Genomic DNA, 26,076 nt, shown 5'->3' on the forward strand with positions numbered 1-26,076 from the left:
TTTACCTGGCTTAGGAGTAGACGTGACAGGGAAGATTTGGTTGACATCATGCGCCATTAAATTCTCTTTCACTGAATGGTCATCGGACTTAACTTTCATTCCACTCTGCCCCAATTTAGCATTAGAATATTGCATCAGGTATTTTCCCCGCCCAGCCTCGAACAACCAGCTATCTGCACCACCCTCAGCCATTTGAAAATACTTTTATCATGAAACTCAAAAAGTAAATAAACTAATCAGGAAAGATTCAGTCAATAACAGTCACTTAGCTGCAGTCCGTCGATATCCCCGTTGCTCAAAGGCTGGTCAGAAAAGAAAGTTTTCTTTTTTTTTTTTTCAATCGCAACGTCCTTAAACAGCAGGCAAATCGTCCATCAGAACCCCGCGGTGTTTCAGATGCACTCCGCCAGTGTCTCGATGGTTTTCACGCGAACCCGAAAGCCTGTGACGTCACACTCTCCTCGTTAATCCCTCGTTGATTTTCACGTGAAGCTGGAAAGCCGCGACGGCCCCGTCACTCTCGCTCCTCGCCTCTCCCTCGATGATTTTCACGTGAAGCTGGAAAGCCGCGACGGCCCCGTCACTCTCGCTCCTCGACTCTCCCTCGATGATTTTCACGTGAAGCTGGGAAGCCGCGACGGCCCCGTCACTCTCGCTCCTCGCCTCTCCCTCGATGATTTTCACGTGAAGCTGGAAACCCGCGACGGTCCCGTCACACTCGCTTCTCGTCAATCCCTCGATGATTTTCACGTGAAGCTGGAAACCCGCGACGGTCCCGTAACACTCGCTCCTCGTTAATCGCTCGTCGATCTTCACGTGAAGCTGGAAACCCGCGACAGTCCCGTCACACTCGCTTCTCGTCTCTCCCTCGATGATCTGCGTTGTGTAGCTTATAAACAGCTCAACCAGCACACTGGTAACCCGAGCCCCACGCCACAGTGATAACACACTGCACTCAGCGTCGCGTCGATCACGAACAGGCTTCACGGCACCATTGTAACCCCTCTTAGTTCGTATATGTTTTTTATAATGATCACGCGGAAGCAGTTTACCTGAACAAGTTCACTTTATAGTGTTCTCCAAAAGAAAAACAGGGCTCCACACAGACAATAAGTGTACAAGGGCTGGTCATCAGAAAAAATCACTCTCAACAGCTCTTGAACAAGTGAACTCACAAAATGGCCGGCTGACTCCACCCATTATACCCCCTTTCTCACCTGTAGGTGTCTGTTTTTCCCCATGATGTATTACACAGTTAAACAGTGAACATAGGATTTTGATTTAATTAGAACAGATATTTTTAACAAAAACAAGCATTTTGACACCATTTCTTACTTAATTCACAGTTTCATTTTTTCCCCCGTTACACAAACATGGCAGAAAGTGGCCGGTTAGCTCAGCTGGTTAGAGCGTGGTGCTAATAACGCCAACGTCGCGGGTTCGAGCCCCGTACTGGCCAAACTTTTACCCTTTAAGGCCTCGGAGGCATTTCAGGATTCTGCTTAGTCTCACAGACACGAATGCTGCAGGATTCTTGTGAAAAGGCAGCTGAAATTGCTCAGTTGGGAGCGCGTTAAACTGAAGATCTAAAGGTCCCTGGTTCGATCCTGGGTTTAGGCAAAACAGTGATGTTGTTCTACTTTGTGCACAAGGGTCAGGTGACTGAAAGTCACCCAAAAAGCCTAGCTGCTTCACCCTTAAGTCCATCTGCTTCCACTTGACCATAACACTATCTTCCTCCCAGATGGTCACGTTGCTTCTGGCGATGATTCCAATGGCCTGATCGACAGCACTCTATAATGCTATGTATTTAGCGCTTTGATGTCCCACTGCGGACGCGCTGCTGAATAAAAGAAAACTGTGACTTGATAGAGCTTCTGAAGGGTTGCAATGATATGTACTACACAGAAACCGGCAAAGCTGACGTAAGTAGTTTCGCTTTAAACCCTCAAGGTGCCACCAGCTTTGCAATAAAAGCCAATGTAAAAAGGCATGAAAACAGAGGTGGAGAATGCAGTCATTGTTCCCGCTACCTCTCCCATGCAAAGCGAGCGCTTATCCATGAGCTAATTCCCCTCAAAGCAATCAATAATTGGCGATTTTCGACGTGGTCAAAATAGAAAAAAAAGATCACATTTGCTCTGTGGTGGCCTCTTTGCCCTGCCTGCCGTTTAGTCGTCAAAATGCCTGGAATAGTGCGCTTTTCTTTTGAAGGCCCTACCTGGTCCTGCTCCAGTAAACGTGTGAGGAGCCCTGCATGCCGAATGACGAGTTACTCAGAAATCAATGCACATTGGCACTGCCTGGTATTGACATTCTGCTACTTTCTGGCAAGGCCGTTTTCTGTTTTTTTTTTTTTTTTTTTACATTATTTTCTCTTTGGCCCGGGCAGCACCGAGCAGAAGACTTGAGGTTCCATGGTGTAATGGTTAGCACTCTGGACTCTGATTCCAGCGATCCGAGTTCAAATCTCTGTGGGACCTTGTTTTTTTATCAGCACCGCACAAAAAAAGCTGGAATAGCGTTCTTATCTCTTGAAGAAAATGACACTTACTCTGAGCTTTTTAGCAAACATGGCAGAAAGTGGCCGGTTAGCTCAGCTGGTTAGAGCGTGGTGCTAATAACGCCAAGGTCGCGGGTTCGAGCCCCGTACTGGCCAAACTTTTACCCTTTAAGGCCTCGGAGGCATTTCAGCATTCTGCTTAGTCTCACAGACACGAATGCTGCAGGATTCTTGTGAAAAGGCAGCCAAAACTGCTCAGTTGGGAGAGCGTTAAACTGAAGATCTAAAGGTCCCTGGTTCGATCCTGGGTTTCGGCAAAACAGTGATGTTGTTCTATTTTGTGCACAAGGGTCAGGTGACTGAAAGTCACCCAAAAAGCCTAGCTGCTTCACCCTTAAGTCCACCTGCTTCCACTTGACCAAAACACTATCTTCCTCCCAGATGGTCACGTTGCTTCTGGCAATGATTCCAATAGCCTGATCGACAACACTCTATAATGCTATGTATTTAGCGCTTTGATGTCCCACTGCGGACGTGCTGCTGAATAAAAGAAAACTGTGACTTGATAGGGCTTCTGAAGGGTTGCAATGATATGTACTACACAGAAACCGGCAAAGCTGACGTAAGTAGTTTCGCTTTAAACCCTCAAGGTGCCACCAGCTTTGCAATAAAAGCCAATGTAAAAAGGCATGAAAACAGAGGTGGAGAATGCAGTCATTGTTCCCGCTACCTCTCCCATGCAAAGCGAGCGCTTAACCATGAGCTAATTTCCCTCAAAGCAATCAATAATTGGCGATTTTCGACGTGGTCAAAATAGAAAAAAAAGATCACATTTGCTCTGTGGTGGCCTCTTTGCCCTGCCTGCCGTTTAGTCGTCAAAATGCCTGGAATAGTGCGCTTTTCTTTTGAAGGCCCTACCTGGTCCTGCTCCAGTAAACGTGTGAGGAGCCCTGCATGCCGAATGACGAGTTACTCAGAAATCAATGCACATTGGCACTGCCTTGTATTGACATTCTGCTACTTTCTGTCAAGGCCGTTTTCTTTTTTTTTTTTTTTTTTTTTTTACATTATTTTCTCTTTGGCCCGGGCAGCACCGAGCAGAAGACTTGAGGTTCCATGGTGTAATGGTTAGCACTCTGCACTCTGAATCCAGCGATCCGAGTTCAAATCTTGGTGGGACCTTGTTTTTTTACCAGCACCGCACAAAAAAAGCTGGAATAGCGTTCTTATCTCGTGAAGAAAATGACAGTTACTCTGAGCTTTTTAGCAAATGTAACCCCTCTTAGTTCGTATATGTTTTTTATAATGATCACGCGGAAGCAGTTTACCTGAACAAGTTCACTTTATAGTGTTCTCCAAAAGAAAAACAGGGCTCCACACAGACAATAAGTGTACAAGGGCTGGTCATCAGAAAAAATCACTCTCAACAGCTCTTGAACAAGTGAACTCACAAAATGGCCGGCTGACTCCACCCATTATACCCCCTTTCTCACCTGTAGGTGTCTGTTTTTCCCCATGATGTATTACACAGTTAAACAGTGAACATAGGATTTTGATTTAATTAGAACAGATATTTTTAACAAAAACAAGCATTTTGACACCGTTCATACTTAATTCACAGTTTCATTTTTCCCCCGTTACATTCTCCCCCACTGAATGTGACAAAATGCGACAACCTTAGAAAACACAAAAATGCAGAAATTAACCAAGAATTGCCATTCTTAGCACAAAGCTTTTGATCCGTTTTATCTGTTCAAATTAAGAACTGATAGGAAAAAGTGCTGCGCATATCACTTATCCTGATCATGACCCAAATGACGTGCCTTTAACACATCACACTTGCAATTCATTTCACTTGTTTTCTACAGAGACAGATACAAAAAAAAATTCTGACATATCAATGTTTCAAACTAACAATTGAAAAGGACCATTTTCCCAGACTTTGTTTTCTTGAACTAAACAAGGTCTGTTGACTCATGGAAGAAATAAGGCGATTTACTGGCTTCAACAATCTGCCAAACCTTGATCTGCGACCCGGTAACTCAGTGCTATCCACATTACCATTAGGAACAAAATCAGGATCGCAGGCATTAGATGTTTCAGGTCCGTCCTGAAGAATCATAGAATCCATTGAAGTATTCTCAGAACCCGCATTATGTGACGGCACATCAACAATTTCAGCTGAGTTGGAAATGTCACACAACTCATTCATCTGAGAAACATTGTCAGCTACGACAAGACCATCACCATTGTCCATTGAATCATCAGAACTTACTGAGCATCCATCAGAAACGCCATCATCTACAGAAATCACACTCCCATCATCATTTGTTCCCACAGCGTCACATACAGGGAGAAAATTGACACACAAAAGCAGGTTTCTGTGAACAACTTTGACTTGATCAGACACAGGGTGTTTTATTTTGTAAATGTGAGTTTTAGGATCGCAATCAACCACAGTATACACTACACTGTCCCACTTGTCTGAGAGTTTACGTTTGCCACGCTCGCTCTTGTTGGCTAAAAGAACCCTATCACCAACTTCAATATTCACACCCTTATTTCTGCGATTGTATACGCGGGCTTGGTGAGACTGTTCTTTAGAAGCATTAGTCTTTGCAACAGCGAGAGCATCCTTCAAGTCCCTACTCAGAGACTCAACGTACTTGGGAAGAGCAACATTCAGATCATCCCTCAACACACTCTTAAAGATGACATCAATCGGTAGTCTTGGGACATGGCCGAACATTAGATAGAAGGGAGGAAATCCGGTAGTCTCATGTGAGGTACAATTGTACAGAAAAGTCAATGTGTGAAGCATCTGAGGCCAGTCATGCTTTGGTCGAGGCTCAAGAGTTCTGATCATATTTCCCAATGTTCGGTTGAATCGCTCAGGGGTGCCATTCCCCATTGGGTGATATGGGGTAGTTTGAGACTTCTTAACCCCTGAGAACTCAAGCAAGTGTCTGATTAGCTCGCTACAGAAATTGGCACCCTGATCAGAATGAACACGCTCTGGGAAACCATAGTAGCAGAAATAGTTATCCCAGAGCTTCTTTGCCACCGACCTAGCAGATTGGTTTGAACAACAGAAGGCATGGGCAAGCTTAGTAAAATGGTCGGTGACCACTAATACATCAACTGATTTATTTCGTGAATCCTCTGCCGTCCAAAAGTCAATGCAGACCAATTCAAGTGGAGCAGAGGTCTTAACACTTTCCAGTAAAGCCCGTCCCTCTGGCTCCGGTGTCTTCGCAAGCACACAACGACTACACACTTTCACATACTCACGTACATCCTGCTCAATACCTGTCCAATAAAAACGCTGACGGCAAAGGTGAAGAGAACGATACTGCCCTTGGTGTCCAGCCTCATTGTGACAACCCCTCAACACTTCATCTTTGAGTGACGGAGGCACTACAAATTGGAAACGTTTATGGTGTGTCAAAGGATCTTTTGAAACACGATACAGGACACCGTCAGCCAAGGATAGTTTGTCCCACTGCTTTAAAAGCTTCCGTACAGCACTAGGCTCTCCCATACGCACACGCCTGGAAGGCCTACGTTTCTGGTCAACATAGAACATCACCCTCTGCAAATGTTCATCCTGGAGTTGACTGTCTCTTAGTTCTTGGTGAGAGTATGAGGGAAGAGCATCAAATCCAACGTCTGTGATTTGTTGGACAAATCCAACCAAAGGAATAGTTCGCATTCTCGTCGCATTATCCCAAGAAAGATGATTGGAGAAAACAGCAGCCACCTCAGCATTCGAAAAACTACCCGGCCCATCCACGTCCGGAGCAACCCCCATCCGATCACAAGCATCCGCCGAGACCTCCGCACTGCCAACCACTCGCTGACAGGCATTGGACAATCTGAAAAGATCCTGGACAGTAGCGCAAGTATGATTTCTTGACTCTGCAATAAGCTTTTCATAAGGTTCCCTGACTATGCGATGGCTAACCCGACTGTCAACAAAAGGTTGCCTACTCAAAGTGTCAGCTATTGTGTTCTTCGACCCTGGAACATATTTGATGTCAAACTCAAAGGCAGCGAGTTTAGCCACCCACCTTTGTTCACAGGCGTCGAGCCTAGGTTTGGTCAAAATGTGCGTCAATGGGTTATTATCTGTCCAAGCTGTGAACCGATGCCCTTTTAGCCAGTGGCTAAACTTGTCACATACAGCCCACTTAAGCGCGAGGAACTCAAGACGATGTGCTGGATATCTGGCTTGTGCTCTGGACAGTGATCTACTCACAAACGCAATGGGCCGAGCCCTGTTTTCTCCTGGACTCAGTTGCGAAAGCACAGCACCCAACCCTTCAGTTGATGCATCAGTGGCAAGAATAAAAGGTCTAGAAAAGTCAGGGTGTGCAAGGACTACATTAGACAGGAGGGCTTCTTTCAATGCAGACAAAGCTGCCTCACATGCTGGAGACCAATCATCGGGAGTAAGCTTTCTAGTTATAGAAACCCCTCTGCGTCCCACTCCTCTGGCCTTCCTAACTCCACTAGTCAAAGCAAAAAGTGGCCGTGCAAGGGACGAACAATTCTCAATGAACCTTTGGTACCACATGACGAGACCAAGAAAGGACTGAATTCTCTTAACCGACGGGGTTGCACCATCAGGGCACATTAAATCTGCAGAAGTAATATTAGCAATTGCTTCAACTTTACTAGGGGTCCGTTGACACACCCTCTTCTGTGATTAAATGACCAAGAAATTTTACAGAGCGTCTTAAAAAATTACATTTTTTTGGAGACAATTTCAAATTGTGCTTTTTCAACATTCCGAAAACCATTTCGAGCCTCTGTAGTGCAACCTCTTCACTGGGTGCAAATACCATTAAATCATCCAAGTAGCACAACAGAGACAAGAAATTTTGATCCCCAAAAATCTTAGTCATCATTCTCATGAAACTCGCAGGTGAGTTACAGAGGCCTTGCGGTAGCCTGTTATATTCGTGCAACCCTACCGGCGTCGTGAATGCTGTGTACTTTTTGTCATCTTCATGCAGTGGAACATTATAGAATCCAGAAGTTAAGTCCATCGTACTAAAAAATGAATTGCCACCGAGTGCCGAAATTGCTCAGTTGGGAGAGCGTTAAACTGAAGTTCTAAAGGTCCCTGGTTCGATCCTGGGTTTCGGCAAAACAGTGATGTTGTTCTATTTTGTGCACAAGGGTCAGGTGACTGAAAGTCACCCAAAAAGCCTAGCTGCTTCACCCTTAAGTCCACCTGCTTCCACTTGACCAAAACACTATCTTCCTCCCAGATGGTCACGTTGCTTCTGGCGATGATTCCAATGGCCTGATCGACAGCACTCTATAATGGTATGTATTTAGCGCTTTGATGTCCCACTGCGGACGCGCTGCTGAATAAAAGAAAACTGTGACTTGATAAGGCTTCTGAAGGGTTGCAATGATATGTACTACACAGAAACCGGCAAAGCTGACGTAAGTAGTTTTGCTTTAAACCCTCAAGGTGCCACCAGCTTTGAAATAAAAGCCAATGTAAAAAGGCATGAAAACAGAGGTGGAGAATGCAGTCATTGTTCCCGCTACCTCTCCCTTGCAAAGTGAGCGCTTAACCATGAGCTAATTCCCCTCAAAGCAATCAATAGTTGGCGATGTTCGACGTGGTCAAAATAGAAAAAAAAGATCACATTTGCTCTGTGGTGGCCTCTTTGCCCTGCCTGCCGTTTAGTCGTTAAAATGCCTGGAATAGTGCGCTTTTCTTTTGAAGGCCCTACCTGGTCCTGCTCCAGTAAACGTGTGAGGAGCCCTGCATGCCGAATGACGAGTTACTCAGAAATCAATGCACATTGGCACTGCCTTGTATTGACATTCTGCTACTTTCTGGCAAGGCCGTTTTCTTTCTTTTTTTTTGTTTTTTTACATTATTTTCTCTTTGGCCCGGGCAGCACCGAGCAGAAGACTTGAGGTTCCATGGTGTAATGGTTAGCACTCTGGACTCTGAATCCAGCGATCCGAGTCCAAATCTTGGTGGGACCTTGTTTTTTTTACCAGCACCGCACAAAAAAAGCTGGAATAGCATTCTTATCTCTTGAAGAAAATGACAGTTACTCTGAGCTTTTGAGCAAATATGGCAGAAAGTGACCGGTTAGCTCAGCTGGTTAGAGCGTAGTGCTAATAACGCCAAGGTCACGGGTTCGATCCCCGTACTGGCCAACCTTTTACCCTTTAAGGCCTCAGAGGCATTTCAGGATTCTGCTTAGTCTCACAGACATGAATGCTGCAGGATATTTGTGAAAAGGCAGTCGAAATAGCTCAGTTGGGGGAGCGTTAGACTGAAGATCTAAAGGTCCCTGGTTCGATCCCGGGGTTGTAAAACAGTGCTGTTGTTCTATTTTGTGCACAAGGGGCAGGTGACTGAAGGCCCTACCTGGTCCTGCTCCAGTAAACGTGTGAGGAGCCCTGCATGCCGAATGACGAGTTACTCAGAAATCAATGCACATTGCCACCGCCTTGTATTGACATTCTGCTACTTTCTGGCAAGGCCGTTTTATAATTTTTTTTTAAATATTTTTTTTTCTTTAGCCTGGGCAGCACCAACTGGAAGACTTTTATTAAGCTTGGCAGTAAGTGGCCGGTTAGCTCTTACTGCCACCTGTAAGTCGTGGTTATTCTTGGTCACACCGGCCAATCACTTTGTGAGCTGGAGCCAAGATTCACCCTATTCTTGGTTAAGGCAGCCAATCGTGTTCTGAGTTACAATGAACGCTATGGCCAATCAGAGCCCTTATACCATCCATGATTTGTACTGTAATAAAAGATTTCGTTGCGGATTAATTCGGAAACCAATTGCAAAGTAAGTATTTTTTTAACAAGGTGGTTTAAATGAATAACCATTACAGTAACGTTAATTACTACAACATAATTATTATATGATTGTTATAGATGTTTTATAACGTTATTTGGTAAGATTAATGTTAGCCGACCAAGCAAACTGTACAGTTTTACTACAAACATTTTAATGCAGTTATTAATTAATTAATATGGATCATGCATGATTGCATCACTAATAATACACCAACAATATAAGGGTCACACATCAATCCATTACTAATAATAATGTTATTATTATTAATGATGGATTAAATTGTGACCCTTATATTTTTGGTTTATTATTAGTGATGCAATCATGCGTGATCCATATTGTTTTATGCTTTATAATTAGTGATGTATTATGCGTGAGCATTATTAGATTAGTTTATGATTAGTGATGTAGTGATATGTGAGCGTCATTATACTATTTGTTTATAATTAATGACTGATGAATTGAGCCTTATATTTATTATTAGTGAAGTGATTCATTAATGTGTGAGAATAATGCACGGGCATTATTGTAACTATGGTAGTAAATGACAATATAAAGTGAAGTAATGTATAATAACTGCATTAAAATGTTTGTAGTAAAACTGTACAGTGTGCTTGGTCGGCTAACATTAATCTTAACAAACAACGTCATATAACATCTATAACAATCATATAATAATTGTGTTGTTGTAATTAATGTTACTGTAATGGTTATTCATTTAAACCAACTTGTTATAAAAATACTTACTTTGTAATTGTTGTCCGAATTAATCCACAACGAAATCTGTTAATACAGTACAAATCATGAATGTTATAAGGGCTCTGATTGGCCATAGCGTTCATTGTAACTCGGAACATGATTGGCTGCCGTAACCAAGAATAGGGTGAATCTTGGTTCCAGCTCGGGACAAGATTGGCCAGCGTAACCAAGAATTAAAAAAAATCTTGGTTCTAACTCGGACCGTGATTGGCCGGTGTAACCAAGAATAACCACGAATTACAGGTGGCAGTATGCGCCACTGGCCCAGTCTGCGTCAGCAGTGCTCATTAGCATGCTGCTTGGAAAGAGGACACGGCTCGGTCAACATGCAGTTCCTTCAACGCTTGCTGTGCTTTCTTGTCATGGCAAGTTGTGGTGTCGATAGGATGCTCTAACACAGAGCATGTGACAGTCCCTCCCAAGAAGAACTGTGATCCAGGCTCTGAGACTTTCTCTTCTCCAGGAGGAGGTTGCAAATGTTATTAAAGAGTTATTTTTGTCAGAGCAGCTGCAGCACACCTGGGTGGAAGCCCACAGCTAGGCTTGATGGTCTAGCCTGGTGGTCTAGTAATTAGGATTCGGCGCTCTCACCGCCGTGGCCCGAGTTCGATTCCTGGTCAGGGAATTGGTCCTACACTCTACCAACTGAGCTATCGAAGTCTTACATAGCAGTTCCACAACCACACCCTATAAGGTAGCTGCAGTCCGACCGCTGGCCAAAAAGGACAGGAGCAAAAGTACTTAAGCCTTCCCATACCGGGAGTTGAACCCGGGTCACCTGGGTGAAAATCAGGAATCCTGACTGCTAGACCATATGGAAATTGCCACTTTTAAAACCCAGTCTTGGCACAAACTCCAGTTCTTTCTGATCGCTGGCACTTCCCTGCTCCGCTTGAACAAGTGCCACTCATACACTTAAGCATTCTCTCATACACAGTTTCTTGGTTTCCATAACCGAGAAACTTCTGATCCATAGTCATAAGCGCTATCCTTTGTGCCACTCTGTTCAGCACTTTGTTAGCACATTGCTTGAAGCAAGGACAAGGCTCTGTCAACCCGGAGTTCCTTCACCACACATTCTGCTTTGTTTTTTTATGGCAAGAGGTTGTGTGAATGGGATGTTCTTACAGGATTCCTGACAATCCCTCCATGGAAGACCTGAGATCCAGGGTCGGAGACTCTCTCCTCTCCAAGAGGAGGTTAAAAGTCTTTTGTGTCTCTGTGTCAGAGCACTTAGGTGTTGCTGCAGCTCAGAGACCTACAAGTGGAGGAGATTACACTGCAAGTTGGCTGGATGACCTCTAAGGGGTCGGCAGTTATGCCACACGTAGGCTGGGTTTGCGATTGATGTAGCTGTAGTAGACATTCATAAAAATAAATAAAAATAAAACTGGTTACTCTGAGGTTGTGTTTAGGGTTGGGGTAGGTGTAAAATTTAATAAAACATAGCGGGTTACTGTGAGGTTGGGCCTAGGGCTGGGGTAGGTGTGATTTTAATAAACTGCAATAGGTTGTATTCTGTGCCATGTACAAGACATTGAATCAATGAAACCCACATGGAGGTTTGTTACTGTGAGGTTGGGTTAAGAGTTGTGGTAGGTTGTGTTGTAAAATAGCAATCAGTTTTTTATTATTATTGTCTCTTTTTCTTTTAATCAAACAATTATTTGTATTGGTCATGTAAGGGTCATATATTAACTGAACTTCTAATGTTGTGGGTGAGTGCTGTGCATACTAATTAGCATTTTTGCAGAAGTAGATACATGTGGGTCCAAAATTAAATTCAGCTCTGCAGAAACTTCCTGTCTGAAGAGAGGTGTTAAAACTGAACACAAAACATAGAAAGATGTATACTTTGTTGTTGGGCAGAGAATTCGTAGAAAAAGAGGAAGTATGTCGAAGGTGTGGCCAATGGAGGACTGAACAATGACTGACAAGTGACGTTACACCAAAACTCCACCTGTTAAGATCAGTTGTGTATATATGCTGAAGTCAGGAAATGTATGTTTGTTGCGAACCTCTTGAATGTAATTCTTGTATTGCATTGGGGTAACGTAACCCAGAGCTCTGTCATCGAATTATTCATTTGTATCCAATAAATTGTTACGATTTTTGACATTGAAGAAAAACCTCTCCAGACCTTTTCTCTTGAACACGCATGGAATAGAGATAGAAATTCCAACAATATGTTAAAATATATTTGAAAAATATTATATACATAGAGAGAGAGAAAGACAGAGACATTAAACCGATGAGATAGAAACTAGAAAAATAGTTGCACTTGTAACACTTTGAGGAAGTAACACTTTGAGGAACTGCGATTTGATGTGAGAGGACAAGATTGAGTTTAGGTGCAAAAACTAAATAGAATAATAATATTAGTAATAATAATGATTAAAAAAAAATAAAAAATTGTTATGGCTTACACTGGCTGTTTTCATCTATGAAAGTCAGCTGCATAAGACTATCTAAGCCATCATCTAGGGTCAAAGAAAAATCATGGGCACTTAGTGGATGTGGATGAACAAGATGAAGTGAGTTTAATTTTTCTAAATTTAAAAGGGATAAACACCAAGAAAGAAATCGATAATTAAACATTGCATTTCAGATATAAAAATATATATTAAACAAACATGAGGGGTCAAGGCCTAATATGAACCCTGAGATAGAGCAATAATGTTGAACAATTTTATTACATGGTAGGCCATGTCATAATTTGTGTTTTATGAATAATAACCCAACTGTGTCTTGTTTTTTAGTCTCCACCATCATAGTGCCCTACAGCTTTGCCTGCAGACTAAGCAGACCATAGTGCTGAGTGGATGGGAGTGAAGATGCCAAACTTTACTTAAAACTATTATTGGAGGTCAAATTGATTTTAAACTTAATAAAACCTGTCTCATTGGTTAAACTCTAGAATGTGGTCACAATGGCTCACATGGTTCTTGAGTGCATGTTTCCCTAACATCAGAGATACCAAGTTCTGAAGGAAAACTGAGAAGGAGGTTGCAGTGGAGAAGAGCAGTAACTGGTCTCCATGAGACATTATTCCAAAGACGGGTAAGACTCTCGTTGGCCACCGGGAGCGACCTAAGCCAGGAATTTTGTCGCGGAAGACTAGGCACCTGTACAGGTAGGCAGGTGTTGAGTGAGATGGTTGTGGAGTGGAGCAGTGATGCTTGAAAGGCCTAGAGCATCCGAGTATTGAGGGGCACTGTGAAAGATCAGTAGTCTGCCTCAGAAATGTGGGCTCCTCCAAACCGGACCACAGCGAACTGCTAAATATGTCTGGAGATCAGACACTCAGAAAAAGGAACTTGTGGGTAAAGTAAGAGGCAGGGTGCTGTCAAGAACCATTTGAGACCATATGATGACTGGTAATATGAAAGAGACAGAATTTATTAAGGTTTTGTTATGAAAATAATAACTAAGAAAAAGGCTTAGAGGAAAATATACAATGAATCTCTAAATGTATAATGTTGAAATGATATTTAACTATTTTTGCAAATTTTCATAGGTTTACTGATACAGGGCATGAACAGGATATAGGAGGAAGTACAATGTATGGTGGTGACTAAAGAAGAAGAAACAACTATTGGTAACTGAAGAAGTCATTTGAATTATAAATTTTGATGGAATTGATTATTTAAGTAAAGATCTACTAAAAGCTAAATATTATGTTGAATCATCTAAATTAAGATGGGATATTAAAAACTAGAAAAGGTTGGTAACAGAAATTTTTTTATGCGTAAAGAAGAAATTGAAACATGAAAAATTTAAATCACGTCATCGGGTAAAAATTAATAGTTCTAATCTGATAAAAGAATTGAAACAGAATAAGAGAGTTTAAGAAAACAGATTTTCTTTCACATGTAACCATGTGAAGAAGTTTAATGATGAAGTCAAAATACAGCTGAAAGAAACGAATAAGAAAATGTAGTGATTTTTAGCTAGCTTATAAAAGTATATAAAAAGTGTATGGGCAACTAGTTGAAACGAAATGACGTAGAACTAATTAGTAGCCAAAAGAAAATCATAAAAATGATTAGAACAAACTAAGTAAATAGTTGAGAAAATGAATTATCAAAAGTAGAGTCAAATTCAAAAACTGATTGATTATTAGTGAAATACTTAAATGGAGGATTGTAAAATTAGCCAGCGTAGTGAAGAGGTAGTTTGTCGTTGAGCAATTAATAGAAACACCTAGACAAGGTCATAGGGAATCTGTTTTAGACATTTTATTTAAGCTAAATTTTATCTGAGTTATAAACATAGATGTGACTAATTTAATTTTAATACAATTTTACAAGAAAGCAACAAACAAAAGAAGATTGTGTTTAGTTTATGATTTAGAAGCAATTAAGGAGAATAGATTTTAAAGCTGAGGTTAATAGTGTATGCAGAAATATGGTCATACTGATGAAAAAATGTAAAGTGATTGATTTTTGAATTATCAGAGAGAGTGGTGTTGATTAAGCATGTTGATGAAATTTTACTTGCAGAAAAAGAGTAGACACCTAATTGAATAAAATGAAATAGGTGTTATGACATTTCCATGGAAATAGATTTAAAGGAAGTAAAAATTATAGGTGATTAGATGACACGCCTCAATATTAGGAAAAGTCAGATCACTAAATAAATAAGCCATTTCAAATAACTGTAAACTGGTGAATGTAAAACACATGGTAATAAGACTAATATGAATTATAGACTTTAATTATATTTAGAGATATCAGAAAATGCAAGAGAAGAATGAGAGTGAGGTTATAATTGATTATAGAGATATAAGGGAGAACAGGTGAATAAAAAGATATGTGCTAGTCATGATTGACAGCTATAGTGAATGGCTAGAGGAGTGGCCAGCAAGCATAGAGGACAGTCAGACAGTGATGAAGTGTTTAATGAAAGACGATCTAGAAACAAATAGATGTTGAGTAAAAATTAGATTGGATAATGATAAACACTGAAATAATGAATATTTGAAATTGCAGCAAGTAATGGGCCTAAAGCATGAATTTAGGGATGGTGTAAGACTAATAATTACAGGGAAAGGTAGAGAAAATGGATACAAATTTGAACATAATTGGCAAAAATCTGTGCACAGACCAAACTGAATTGGATAAAAATCATAATGAGGGGTATTAGTTTGTTATGGAACAAAACGATGGAATTAATGACTTTTGAATTGTTTACAGGACTGCAGTTTTGGGGACCTGGTGCAGCTTGGATGTGCAGTGGATTACTTATGTAGAGATTAAAATATGACAAATTAACAACTTTATTTCAGATTTTTCTAAACAGGTTGCTTAAGGTGTAAAGCTGGCCGGATTGACCTGAAAGTTAACATAGGGGTGTAAAACGGCCTGGAGCTAGGCCCATGCCGAAAGGGGGATAAAACACAAAAAGGGGATAACTGACTAATTGTAGTGTGTAAGCATGTATTGGTGTGGGAGCTGAACACGCTGCAACACCAATGCATTAGGCCAACTGTATATTAGATACAGGCCAACACAAAAAGGGGAACCGAAAACCACATTAAATTCTAAAATAGAAAGAGAAAATAAGACTGATTTACTAGCTTATCACAATCTGACAGAAAGTGTGGGATTAAGTGTGTATGGATGTTTCCCAGAGATGGTTTGCAGCTGGAAGGGCATCCGCTGTGTAAAACATATGTTGGATAAGTTGGCGGTTCATTTCACTGACAGTGGGGACCCCAAATTAATAAAGGGACTAAGCTTTAAAAAAAAATTAATGAATGAATGAATTGGACAAATTAGACTGGAGAAATTTTTGAAAAATTTAATAAAACACAATCACATTTTAAAATAATTTTATTTTACACACATTAGTTTTTTGATTTTTAAAAAAAAATTATTTTTATACACACATTATTTTTTTATCTTCTATGTGAAGACATTTTTTATGATTTTTTTATCTTTTATTTTAAGAATTTTTTATGCTTTTATCTTTTATTTTAATGCCTTTCTAATGCTTTTTAAATCTTTTATTTTAAGACATTTGTATGTTTTTTCATAATTTTTTATTCTAAGACATTCAATGTTTTTTTAATCTTTTATTTCAAGAGGCTTTTTGAATCTTTTATTTTAAGACATTTTAACGATTATTTAGTTTTAAACACATCATTATGAATTTAAGATTCTTTTATTTGAAGACAATTTTAGGATTATTTATTTGAACACATTTTTGAAGATTATTTTAGTTTAAGCCATTGTTGTTTTTAAATATTTCATTTAAAGACATTTTAAGATTTTTATTTTCAGCCATGGTTGTTTTTGAACCTTTTATTTAAAGAGATTCTTAAGATTTTTATTTTATTTTAATCACATTGTTGTGTTTTTGATTTTGCCATTTTAAGACATTGAGAGAAAAAATATGTTTGAATTTTGGTTTTAATAATTTGTTGACAAGTTTGAGTTAGTTTAATAACATTGTTACGATTGAGCTCTGAATCTTTCATTTTAATAATTGTTTAGTTTAATCCTACTTTGAAGCTGTTTTCATCCTAAATCTCAATTGTAATTTTGGTTCGATAATGAATTTAAAATGTTGAAATTCAGTTTGAACTATTCATGGGGATTATAATTTTGTATTAGTGAATTTCTAATTCCAATCACAAGTGTTTTCACAAGTTTTGATCTTTGATCTTATTATACAGAGGGATTTTTAATTAGAGCATATCTTTATGGGTGTGAATTTTCTTTTAATCAGATTTTTGGTTTTTTTTATGTTGGAGTTTTAAAATTTTATTTACATTTTTATTATTGTGATTCTTATTCTAATTTTGGTGGGGAAGAAGAAAACAAATTACCTTTATTGATAAAGTATATAAGAATGGAAAAATTTAATTATGGGATTTAATTAATTGGAAGTTAATAAGAGTGTTGGGAGTAATAAGCCTGAATATAGCAAGTATAATCCTTATTAAAAGAAGATATCGGAGTGACTTCAAGAGGGAAGAGACTGCACCACTGAAGAGGAGAACCAAGAGTGTGAAAATTATAAACTGAATCCAGAAAAGTTAAAGAAATTGAAATTGTTAAAAGGGGTTTTGGGCATTATCTAACATAATGAATAAGCACTATGATGTTAATGATTTTTTTGAATGAGAGGGAAAACCAAGATTCAGGAAAACGCCTGTTGTAATGACAATTGGAATTTTTTGTGGGGATTTGATTATCTGTTTTTGTTTTTGTCTGCTCCAGAGAGGAGCAGAAAAGGGGAATTGTTGGAGAAAAAGAATTTATTTTCATTACTTTTGTGTTTTTTATTAGGAAAATGTTTAGACTAACAACAGATTAATCAATATTTTCTATTGTATTATAAAACATCTTGACCAGACAAACTTCCTCTTTTTTACTGTGCTGCATACTTTTTAGAAGAACTGCTGACAAGTGGAAACAGCAGAATAAGAATAAATTTAGGTTTGTTCCAGAAGTCTAGACATGTCACAAGTTGTCATGATGCTTGATCAAAAGTACTGTCTTAGAATGACATGTAGTGGAATGTCCTGGGATGCCGTTGATTTTTAAGGCAATGGGATTCGCAGGACTTTTCGTCAAATCCTCGCACAACGTTAATTCATGACATTTGACAGATCCACGCCGAACGTCAAGCGACAACGTGATAGGAATGGGAGCATCTTAACATCATTGCTTCAGACTCAGGAAATGTTCTTGGAACTTCACACAGCCAGGCCTCCAGAGGAGCTGTAGCTTTTTTTGCCCCGGGGAAGCATGATCCACACGGAAGGGAATAAGAAATGCTGCCCAGTCATCTAAGCGCTTCCAAGTGCCAAAAGGTATCACCTTGCCCCGAGTGAGGCTCAATCTCACAACCTGCAGATTATGAGACTGACGCGCTGCCTACGGCGCCAACGAGGCAGACTGATGGACCTGGGCAAACTGTGAAATACCAGCTTTCATGTCACGGTGCTTCGGTGTGGATACTAGGAGACAGCCCGGGATAAGCAGAGATGTCAGGATGACCAAGCGGTCTAAGGTGCTGCGTACAGGTCGCAGTCTGCCCTGGAGGCGTGGGTTTGAATCCCACTTCTGACAAACCTAATCTTTAGCTACGCGTTCAGGCTAAAGTCTTTAACTCTCTGCCACCTTGTCAGAGTGATACAGTAACACTGACAAAGCACCGCATCAATCTCTTTGCACCAAAGTTTATGCAACCTAGCAGTGTCCCTGGCAGCCTTAATGGGCTCTTTAGACTGTAGGTTTTAGGGCGTTTGTGATCAAGGTATTGTCCACAAAAACTCGGGAAAACATGTAAACAAAACAATGGACGAGGCTTTTAATGCAAGTGAACCAAAAGGGGATCAAAAGTACTGTCTTGGAATGCCATGTAGTAGAATGTCCTGGGATGCCGTTGATTTTTAAGGCAATGGGATTCGCAGGACTTTTCGTCAAATCCTCACACAACGTTAATTCATGACATTTGACAGATCCACGCCGAACGTCAAGCGACAACGTGATAGGAATGGGAGCATCTTACCATCATTGCTTCAGACTCAGGAAATGTTCTTGGAACTTCACACCGCCAGGCCTCCAGAGGAGCTGTAGCTTTTTAGCCCCGGGGAAACATGATCCACACGGAAGGGAATAAAAAATGCTGCCCAGTCATCTAAGCGCTTCCAAGTGCCAAAAGGTAGCACCTTGCCCCGTGTGAGGCTCAAACTCACGACCTTCAGATTATGAGACTGACGCGCTGCCTACTGCGCCAACGAGGCAGACTGATGGACCTGGGCAAACTGTGAAACACCAGCTTCCATGTCACGGTGCTTCGGTGTGGATACTAGGAGACAGCTCGGGATAAGTAGGGATGTCAGGATGGACAAGCGGTCTAAGGCGCTGCGTTAAGGTTGCAATTTCCCCTGGAGGCGTGGGTTCAAATGCCACTTCCGACAAACCTAATCTTTGGCTATGCGTTCAGGCTCAAGTCTTTAACTCTCTGCCACCTTGTCAGAGTGATACAGTAACACTGACAAAGCACCGCGTCAATCTCTTTGCGCCAAAGTTTATGCAGCCTAGCAGTGTCCCTGGTAGCCTTAATGGGCTCTTTAAACTGTAGGTTTTAAGGCGTTTGCGATCAAGGTATTGTCCACAAAAACTCGGAAAAGCATGTGAACAAAACAATGGACGAGGGCTTTAATGCAAGTGAACCAAAAGGGGATTAAAAGTACTGTCTTAGAATGCCATGTAGTGGAATGTCCTGGGATGCCGTTGATTTTTAAGGCAATGGGATTCGCAGGACTTTTCGTCAAATCCTCGCACAACGTTAATTCATGACATTTGACAGATCCACGCCGAACGTCAAGCGACAATGTGATAGGAATGGGAGCATCTTACCATCATTGCTTCAGACTCAGGAAGTGTTCTTGGAACTTCACACCGCCAGGCCTCCAGAGGAGCTGTAGCTTTTTAGCCCTGGGGAAGCATGATCCACACGGAAGGGAATAAAAAATGCTGCCCAGTCATCTAAGCGCTTCCAAGTGCCAAAAGGTAACACCTTGCCCCGTGTAAGGCTCGAACTCACGACCTTCAGATTATGAGACTGACGTGCTGCCTACTGCACCAATGAGGTAGACTGATGGACTTGGGCAAACTGTGAAACACCAGCTTCCATGTCACGGTGCTTCGGTGTGGATACTAGAAGACAGCTCAGGTTGAGCAGGGATGTAAGGATGGCCAAGCAGTCTAAGGCGCTGCGTTCAGGTCGTAGTCTCCCCTGGAGGCGTGGGTTTGAATCCCACTTCTGACAAACCTAATCTTTAGCTACGCGTTCAGGCTAAAGTCTTTAACTCTCTGCCACCTTGTCAGAGTGATACAGTAACTCTGACAAAGCACCGCATCAATCTCTTTGCGCCAAAGTTTATGCACCCTAGCAGTGTCCCTGGCAGACTTAATGGGCTCTTTAGACTGTAGGTTTTAAGGCGTTTGCGATCAAGGTATTGTCCACAAAAACTCGGAAAAGCATGTGAACAAAACAATGGACGAGGGCTTTAATGCAAGTGAACCAAAAGGGGATCAAAAGTACTGTCTTAGAATGCCATGTAGTGGAATGTCCTGGGATGCCGTTGATTTTTAAGGCAATGGGATTCGCAGGACTTTTCGTCAAATCCTCGCACAATGTTAATTCATGACATTTGACAGATCCACGCCGAACGTCAAGCGACAATGTGATAGGAATGGGAGCATCTTACCATCATTGCTTCAGACTCAGGAAATGTTCTTGGAACTTCACACCGCCAGGCCTCCAGAGGAGCTGTAGCTTTTTAGCCCCGGGGAAGCATGATCCACACGGAAGGGAATAAAAAATGCTGCCCAGTCATCTAAGCGCTTCCAAGTGCCAAAAGGTAACACCTTGCCCCGTGTGAGGCTAAAACTCACAACCTTCAGATTATGAGACTGACGCGCTGCCTACTGCGCCAATGAGGCAGACTGATGGACTTGGGCAAACTGTGAAACACCAGCTTCCATGTCACGGTGCCTCGGTGTGGATACTAGGAGACAGCTCGGGACAAGCAGGGATGTCAGGATGGCCAACGGTCTAAGGCGCTGCGTTCAGGTTGCAGTTTCCTCTGGAGGCGTGGGTTCAAATCCCACTTCTGACAAACCTAATCTTTAGCTACACGTTCAGGCTAAAGTCTTTAACTCTCTGCCACCTTGTAAGAGTGATACAGTAACTCTGACAAAGCACCGCATCAATCTCTTTGCGCCAAAGTTTATGCACCCTAGCAGTGTCCCTGGCAGACTTAATGGGCTCTTTAGACTGTAGATTTTAAGGCGTTTGCGATCAAGGTATTGTCCACAAAAACTCGGAAAAGCATGTGAACAAAAGAATGGACGAGGGCTTTAATGCAAGTGAACCAAAAGGGGATCAAAAGTACTATCTTAGAATGCCATGTAGTGGAATGTCCTGGGATGCCGTTGATTTTTAAGGCAATGGGATTCGCAGGACTTTTCGTCAAATCCTCGCACAACGTTAATTCATGACATTTGACAGATCCACGCCGAACGTCAAGCGACAATGTGATAGGAATGGGAGCATCTTACCATCATTGCTTCAGACTCAGGAAATGTTCTTGGAACTTCACACCGCCAGGTCTCCAGAGGAGCTGTAGCTTTTTAGCCCCGGGGAAGCATGATCCACACGGAAGGGAATAAAAAATGCTGCCCAGTCATCTAAGCGCCAAAAGGTAACACCTTGCCCCGTGTGAAGCTCGAACTCACGACCTTCAGATTATGAGACTGACGCGCTGCCTACTGCACCAATGAGGTAGACTGATGGACTTGGGCAAACTGTGAAACACCAGCTTCCATGTCACGGTGCTTCGGTGTGGATACTAGAAGACAGCTCAGGTTGAGCAGGGATGTAAGGATGGCCAAGCAGTCTAAGGCGCTGCGTTCAGGTCGCAGTCTCCCCTGGAGGCGTGGGTTTGAATCCCACTTCTGACAAACCTAATCTTTAGCTACGCGTTCAGGCTAAAGTCTTTAACTCTCTGCCACCTTGTCAGAGTGATACAGTAACTCTGACAAAGCACCGCATCAATCTCTTTGCGCCAAAGTTTATGCACCCTAGCAGTGTCCCTGGCAGACTTAATGGGCTCTTTAGACTGTAGGTTTTAAGGCGTTTGCGATCAAGGTATTGTCCACAAAAACTCGGAAAAGCATGTGAACAAAACAATGGACGAGGGCTTTAATGCAAGTGAACCAAAAGGGGATCAAAAGTACTGTCTTAGAATGCCATGTAGTGGAATGTCCTGGGATGCCGTTGATTTTTAAGGCAATGGGATTCGCAGGACTTTTCGTCAAATCCTCGCACAATGTTAATTCATGACATTTGACAGATCCACGCCGAACGTCAAGCGACAATGTGATAGGAATGGGAGCATCTTACCATCATTGCTTCAGACTCAGGAAATGTTCTTGGAACTTCACACCGCCAGGCCTCCAGAGGAGCTGTAGCTTTTTAGCCCCGGGGAAGCATGATCCACACGGAAGGGAATAAAAAATGCTGCCCAGTCATCTAAGCGCTTTCAAGTGCCAAAAGGTAACACCTTGCCCCGTGTGAGGCTAAAACTCACGACCTTCAGATTATGAGACTGACGCGCTGCCTACTGCGCCAATGAGGCAGACTGATGGACTTGGGCAAACTGTGAAACACCAGCTTCCATGTCACGGTGCCTCGGTGTGGATACTAGGAGACAGCTCGGGACAAGCAGGGATGTCAGGATGGCCAACGGTCTAAGGCGCTGCGTTCAGGTTGCAGTTTCCTCTGGAGGCGTGGGTTCAAATCCCACTTCTGACAAACCTAATCTTTAGCTACACGTTCAGGCTAAAGTCTTTAACTCTCTGCCACCTTGTAAAAGTGATACAGTAACTCTGACAAAGCACCGCATCAATCTCTTTGCGCCAAAGTTTATGCACCCTAGCAGTGTCCCTGGCAGCCTTAATGGGCTCTTTAGACTGTAGATTTTAAGGCGTTTGCGATCAAGGTATTGTCCACAAAAACTCGGAAAAGCATGTGAACAAAAGAATGGACGAGGGCTTTAATGCAAGTGAACCAAAAGGGGATCAAAAGTACTATCTTAGAATGCCATGTAGTGGAATGTCCTGGGATGCCGTTGATTTTTAAGGCAATGGGATTCGCAGGACTTTTCGTCAAATCCTCGCACAACGTTAATTCATGACATTTGACAGATCCACGCCGAACGTCAAGCGACAATGTGATAGGAATGGGAGCATCTTACCATCATTGCTTCAGACTCAGGAAATGTTCTTGGAACTTCACACCGCCAGGTCTCCAGAGGAGCTGTAGCTTTTTAGCCCCGGGGAAGCATGATCCACACGGAAGGGAATAAAAAATGCTGCCCAGTCATCTAAGCGCCAAAAGGTAACACCTTGCCCCGTGTGAAGCTCGAACTCACGACCTTCAGATTATGAGACTGCCTACTGCGTGCTGCCTACTGCGCTAATGTGGCAGACTGATAGACTTGGGCAAACTGTGAAACACCAGCTTCCATGTCACGGTGCTTCGGTGTGGATACTAGGAGACAGCTCGGGATAAGCAGGGATGTCAGGATGGCCAACGGTCTAAGGCGCAGCATTCAGGTTGCAGTTTCCTCTGGAGGCATGGGTTCGAATCCCACTTCCGACAAACCTAATCTTTGGCTATGCGTTCAGGCTCAAGTCTTTAACTCTCTGCCACCTTGTCAGAGTGATACAGTAACACTGACAAAGCACCGCATCAATCTCTTTGCGCCAAAGTTTATGCAGCCTAGCAGTGTCTCTGGCAGCCTTAATGGGCTCTTTACACTGTAGGTTTTAAGGCGTTTGCGATCAAGGTATTGTCCACAAAACTCGGAAAAGCATGTGAACAAAACAATGGACGAGGGCTTTAATGCAAGTGAACCAAAAGTGGATCAAAAGTACTGTCTTAGAATGCCATGTAGTGGAATGTCCTGGGATGCCGTTGATTTTTAAGGCAATGGTATTCGCAGGACTTTTCGTCAAATCCTCGCACAACGTTAATTCATGACATTTGACAGATCCACGCCGAACGTCAAGCGACAACGTGATAGGAATGGGAGCATCTTACCATCATTGCTTCAGACTCAGGAAATGTTCTTGGAACTTCACACCGCCAGGCCTCCAGAGGAGCTGTAGCTTTTTAGCCCCGGGGAAACATGATCCACACGGAAGGGAATAAAAAATGCTGCCCAGTCATCTAAGCGCTTCCAAGTGCCAAAAGGTAGCACCTTGCTCCGCGTGAGGCTCGAACTCACGACCTTCAGATTATGAGACTGACGCGCTGCCTACTGCGCCAACGAGGCAGACTGACGGACCTGGGCAAACTGTGAAACACCAGCTTCCATGTCACGGTGCTTCGGTGTGGATACTAGGAGACAGCTCGGGATAAGTAGGGATGTCAGGATGGACAAGCGGTCTAAGGCGCTGCGTTAAGATTGCAATTTCCCCTGGAGGCGTGGGTTCAAATGCCACTTCCGACAAACCTAATCTTTGGCTATGCGTTCAGGCTCAAGTCTTTAACTCTCTGCCACCTTGTCAGAGTGATACAGTAACACTGACAAAGCACTGCATCAATCTCTTTGCGCCAAAGTTTATGCAGCCTAGCAGTGTCCCTGGTAGCCTTAATGGGCTCTTTAAACTGTAGGTTTTAAGGCGTTTGCGATCAAGGTATTGTCCACAAAAACTCGGAAAAGCATGTGAACAAAACAATGGACGAGGGCTTTAATGCAAGTGAACCAAAAGGGGATCAAAAGTACTGTCTTAGAATGACATGTAGTGGAATGTCCTGGGATGCCGTTGATTTTTAAGGCAATGGGATTCGCAGGACTTTTCGTCAAATCCTCGCACAACGTTAATTTATGACATTTGACAGATCCACGCCGAACGTCAAGCGACAACATGATAGGAATGGGAGCATCTTACCATCATTGCTTCAGACTCAGGAAATGTTCTTGGAACTTCACACCGCCAGGCCTCCAGAGGAGCTGTAGCTTTTTAGCCCCGGGGAAGCATGATCCACACGGAAGGGAATAAAAAATGCTGCCCAGTCATCTAAGCGCTTCCAAGTGCCAAAAGGTAGCACCTTGCCCCGTGTGAGGCTCGAACTCACGACCTTTAGATTATGAGACTGACGCGCTGCCTACTGCGCCAACGAGGCAGACTGATGGACCTGGGCAAACTGTGAAACACCAGCTTCCATGTCACGGTGCTTCGGTGTGGATACTAGGAGACAGCTCGGGATAAGTAGGGATGTCAGGATGGACAAGCGGTCTAAGGCGCTGCGATAAGATTGCAATTTCCCCTGGAGGCATGGATTCAAATGCCACTTCCGACAACCCTAATCTTTGGCTATGCGTTCAGGCTCAAGTCTTTAGCTCTCTGCCACCTTGTCAGAGTGATACAGTAACACTGACAAAGCACCGCATCAATCTCTTTGCGCCAAAGTTTATGCAGCCTAGCAGTGTCACTGGCAGCCTTAATGGGCTCTTTAGACTGTAGGTTTTAAGGCGTTTGCGATCAAGGTATTGTCCACAAAAACTCGGTAAAGCATGTGAACAAAACAATGGACGAGGGCTTTAATGCAAGTGAACCAAAAGGGGATCAAAAGTACTGTCTTAGAATGACATGTAGTGGAATGTCCTGGGATGCCGTTGATTTTTTAGGCAATGGGATTCGCAGGACTTTACGTCAAATCCTCGCACAACGTTAATTCATGACATTTGACAGATCCACGCCGAACGTCAAGCGACAACGTGATAGGAATGGGAGCATCTTACCATCATTGCTTCAGACTCAGGAAATGTTCTTGGAACTTCACACCGCCAGGCCTCCAGAGGAGCTGTAGCTTTTTAGCCCCGGGGAAGCATGATCCACACGGAAGGGAATAAAAAATGCTGCCCAGTCATCTAAGCGCTTCCAAGTGCCAAAAGGTAGCACCTTGCCCCGTGTGAGGCTCGAACTCACGACCTTCAGATTATGAGACTGACGCGCTGCCTACTGCGCCAACGAGGCAGACTGATGGATCTGGGCAAACTGTGAAACACCAGCTTCCATGTCACGGTGCTTCGGTGTGGATAATAGGAGACAGCTCGGGATAAGTAGGTATGTCAGGATGGCCAAGCGGTCTAAGGCGCTGCATTAAGGTTGCAATTTCCCCTGGAGGCGTGGGTTCGAATGCCACTTCCGACAAACCTAATCTTTGGCTATGCGTTCAGGCTCAAGTCTTTAACTCTCTGCCACCTTGTCAGAGTGATACAGTAACACTGACAAAGCACCGCATCAATCTCTTTGCGCCAAAGTTTATGCAGCCTAGCAGTGTCTCTGGCAGCCTTAATGGGCTCTTTACACTGTAGGTTTTAAGGCGTTTGCGATCAAGGTATTGTCCACAAAAACTCGGAAAAGCATGTGAACAA

At 42.6% G+C, this 26,076-nt stretch overlaps 11 non-coding genes across 11 annotated transcripts; 7 read left to right on the top strand and 4 right to left on the bottom strand.

Moving 5' to 3' along the window:
• Window positions 1–1,385: 1,385 nt before the first annotated feature.
• Window positions 1,386–1,459, top strand: trnai-aau (transfer RNA isoleucine (anticodon AAU)). The gene has a single exon. It is a non-coding gene; the product is annotated as a tRNA-Ile (tRNA).
• A 952-nt stretch (window positions 1,460–2,411) lies between these two features.
• On the top strand, window positions 2,412–2,483 carry trnaq-cug (transfer RNA glutamine (anticodon CUG)). The gene has a single exon. It is a non-coding gene; the product is annotated as a tRNA-Gln (tRNA).
• A 102-nt stretch (window positions 2,484–2,585) lies between these two features.
• Window positions 2,586–2,659, top strand: trnai-aau (transfer RNA isoleucine (anticodon AAU)). Its single transcript has one exon. It is a non-coding gene; the product is annotated as a tRNA-Ile (tRNA).
• An 88-nt stretch (window positions 2,660–2,747) lies between these two features.
• trnaf-gaa (transfer RNA phenylalanine (anticodon GAA)) lies at window positions 2,748–2,820 on the top strand. The gene has a single exon. It is a non-coding gene; the product is annotated as a tRNA-Phe (tRNA).
• A 4,762-nt stretch (window positions 2,821–7,582) lies between these two features.
• trnaf-gaa (transfer RNA phenylalanine (anticodon GAA)) lies at window positions 7,583–7,655 on the top strand. The gene has a single exon. It is a non-coding gene; the product is annotated as a tRNA-Phe (tRNA).
• A 791-nt stretch (window positions 7,656–8,446) lies between these two features.
• On the top strand, window positions 8,447–8,518 carry trnaq-cug (transfer RNA glutamine (anticodon CUG)). Its single transcript has one exon. It is a non-coding gene; the product is annotated as a tRNA-Gln (tRNA).
• Window positions 8,519–8,621: 103 nt separating this feature from the next.
• trnai-aau (transfer RNA isoleucine (anticodon AAU)) lies at window positions 8,622–8,695 on the top strand. The gene has a single exon. It is a non-coding gene; the product is annotated as a tRNA-Ile (tRNA).
• Window positions 8,696–18,788: 10,093 nt separating this feature from the next.
• On the bottom strand, window positions 18,789–18,861 carry trnam-cau (transfer RNA methionine (anticodon CAU)). Its single transcript has one exon. It is a non-coding gene; the product is annotated as a tRNA-Met (tRNA).
• Window positions 18,862–23,894: 5,033 nt separating this feature from the next.
• trnam-cau (transfer RNA methionine (anticodon CAU)) lies at window positions 23,895–23,967 on the bottom strand. The gene has a single exon. It is a non-coding gene; the product is annotated as a tRNA-Met (tRNA).
• A 781-nt stretch (window positions 23,968–24,748) lies between these two features.
• On the bottom strand, window positions 24,749–24,821 carry trnam-cau (transfer RNA methionine (anticodon CAU)). Its single transcript has one exon. It is a non-coding gene; the product is annotated as a tRNA-Met (tRNA).
• Window positions 24,822–25,602: 781 nt separating this feature from the next.
• trnam-cau (transfer RNA methionine (anticodon CAU)) lies at window positions 25,603–25,675 on the bottom strand. The gene has a single exon. It is a non-coding gene; the product is annotated as a tRNA-Met (tRNA).
• Window positions 25,676–26,076: the final 401 nt, after the last annotated feature.

The sequence above is a fragment of the Danio rerio genome, chromosome 4, assembly GCF_049306965.1.
Source record: "Danio rerio strain Tuebingen ecotype United States chromosome 4, GRCz12tu, whole genome shotgun sequence".
In the NCBI taxonomy this organism is placed as follows: domain Eukaryota; kingdom Metazoa; phylum Chordata; class Actinopteri; order Cypriniformes; family Danionidae; genus Danio; species Danio rerio.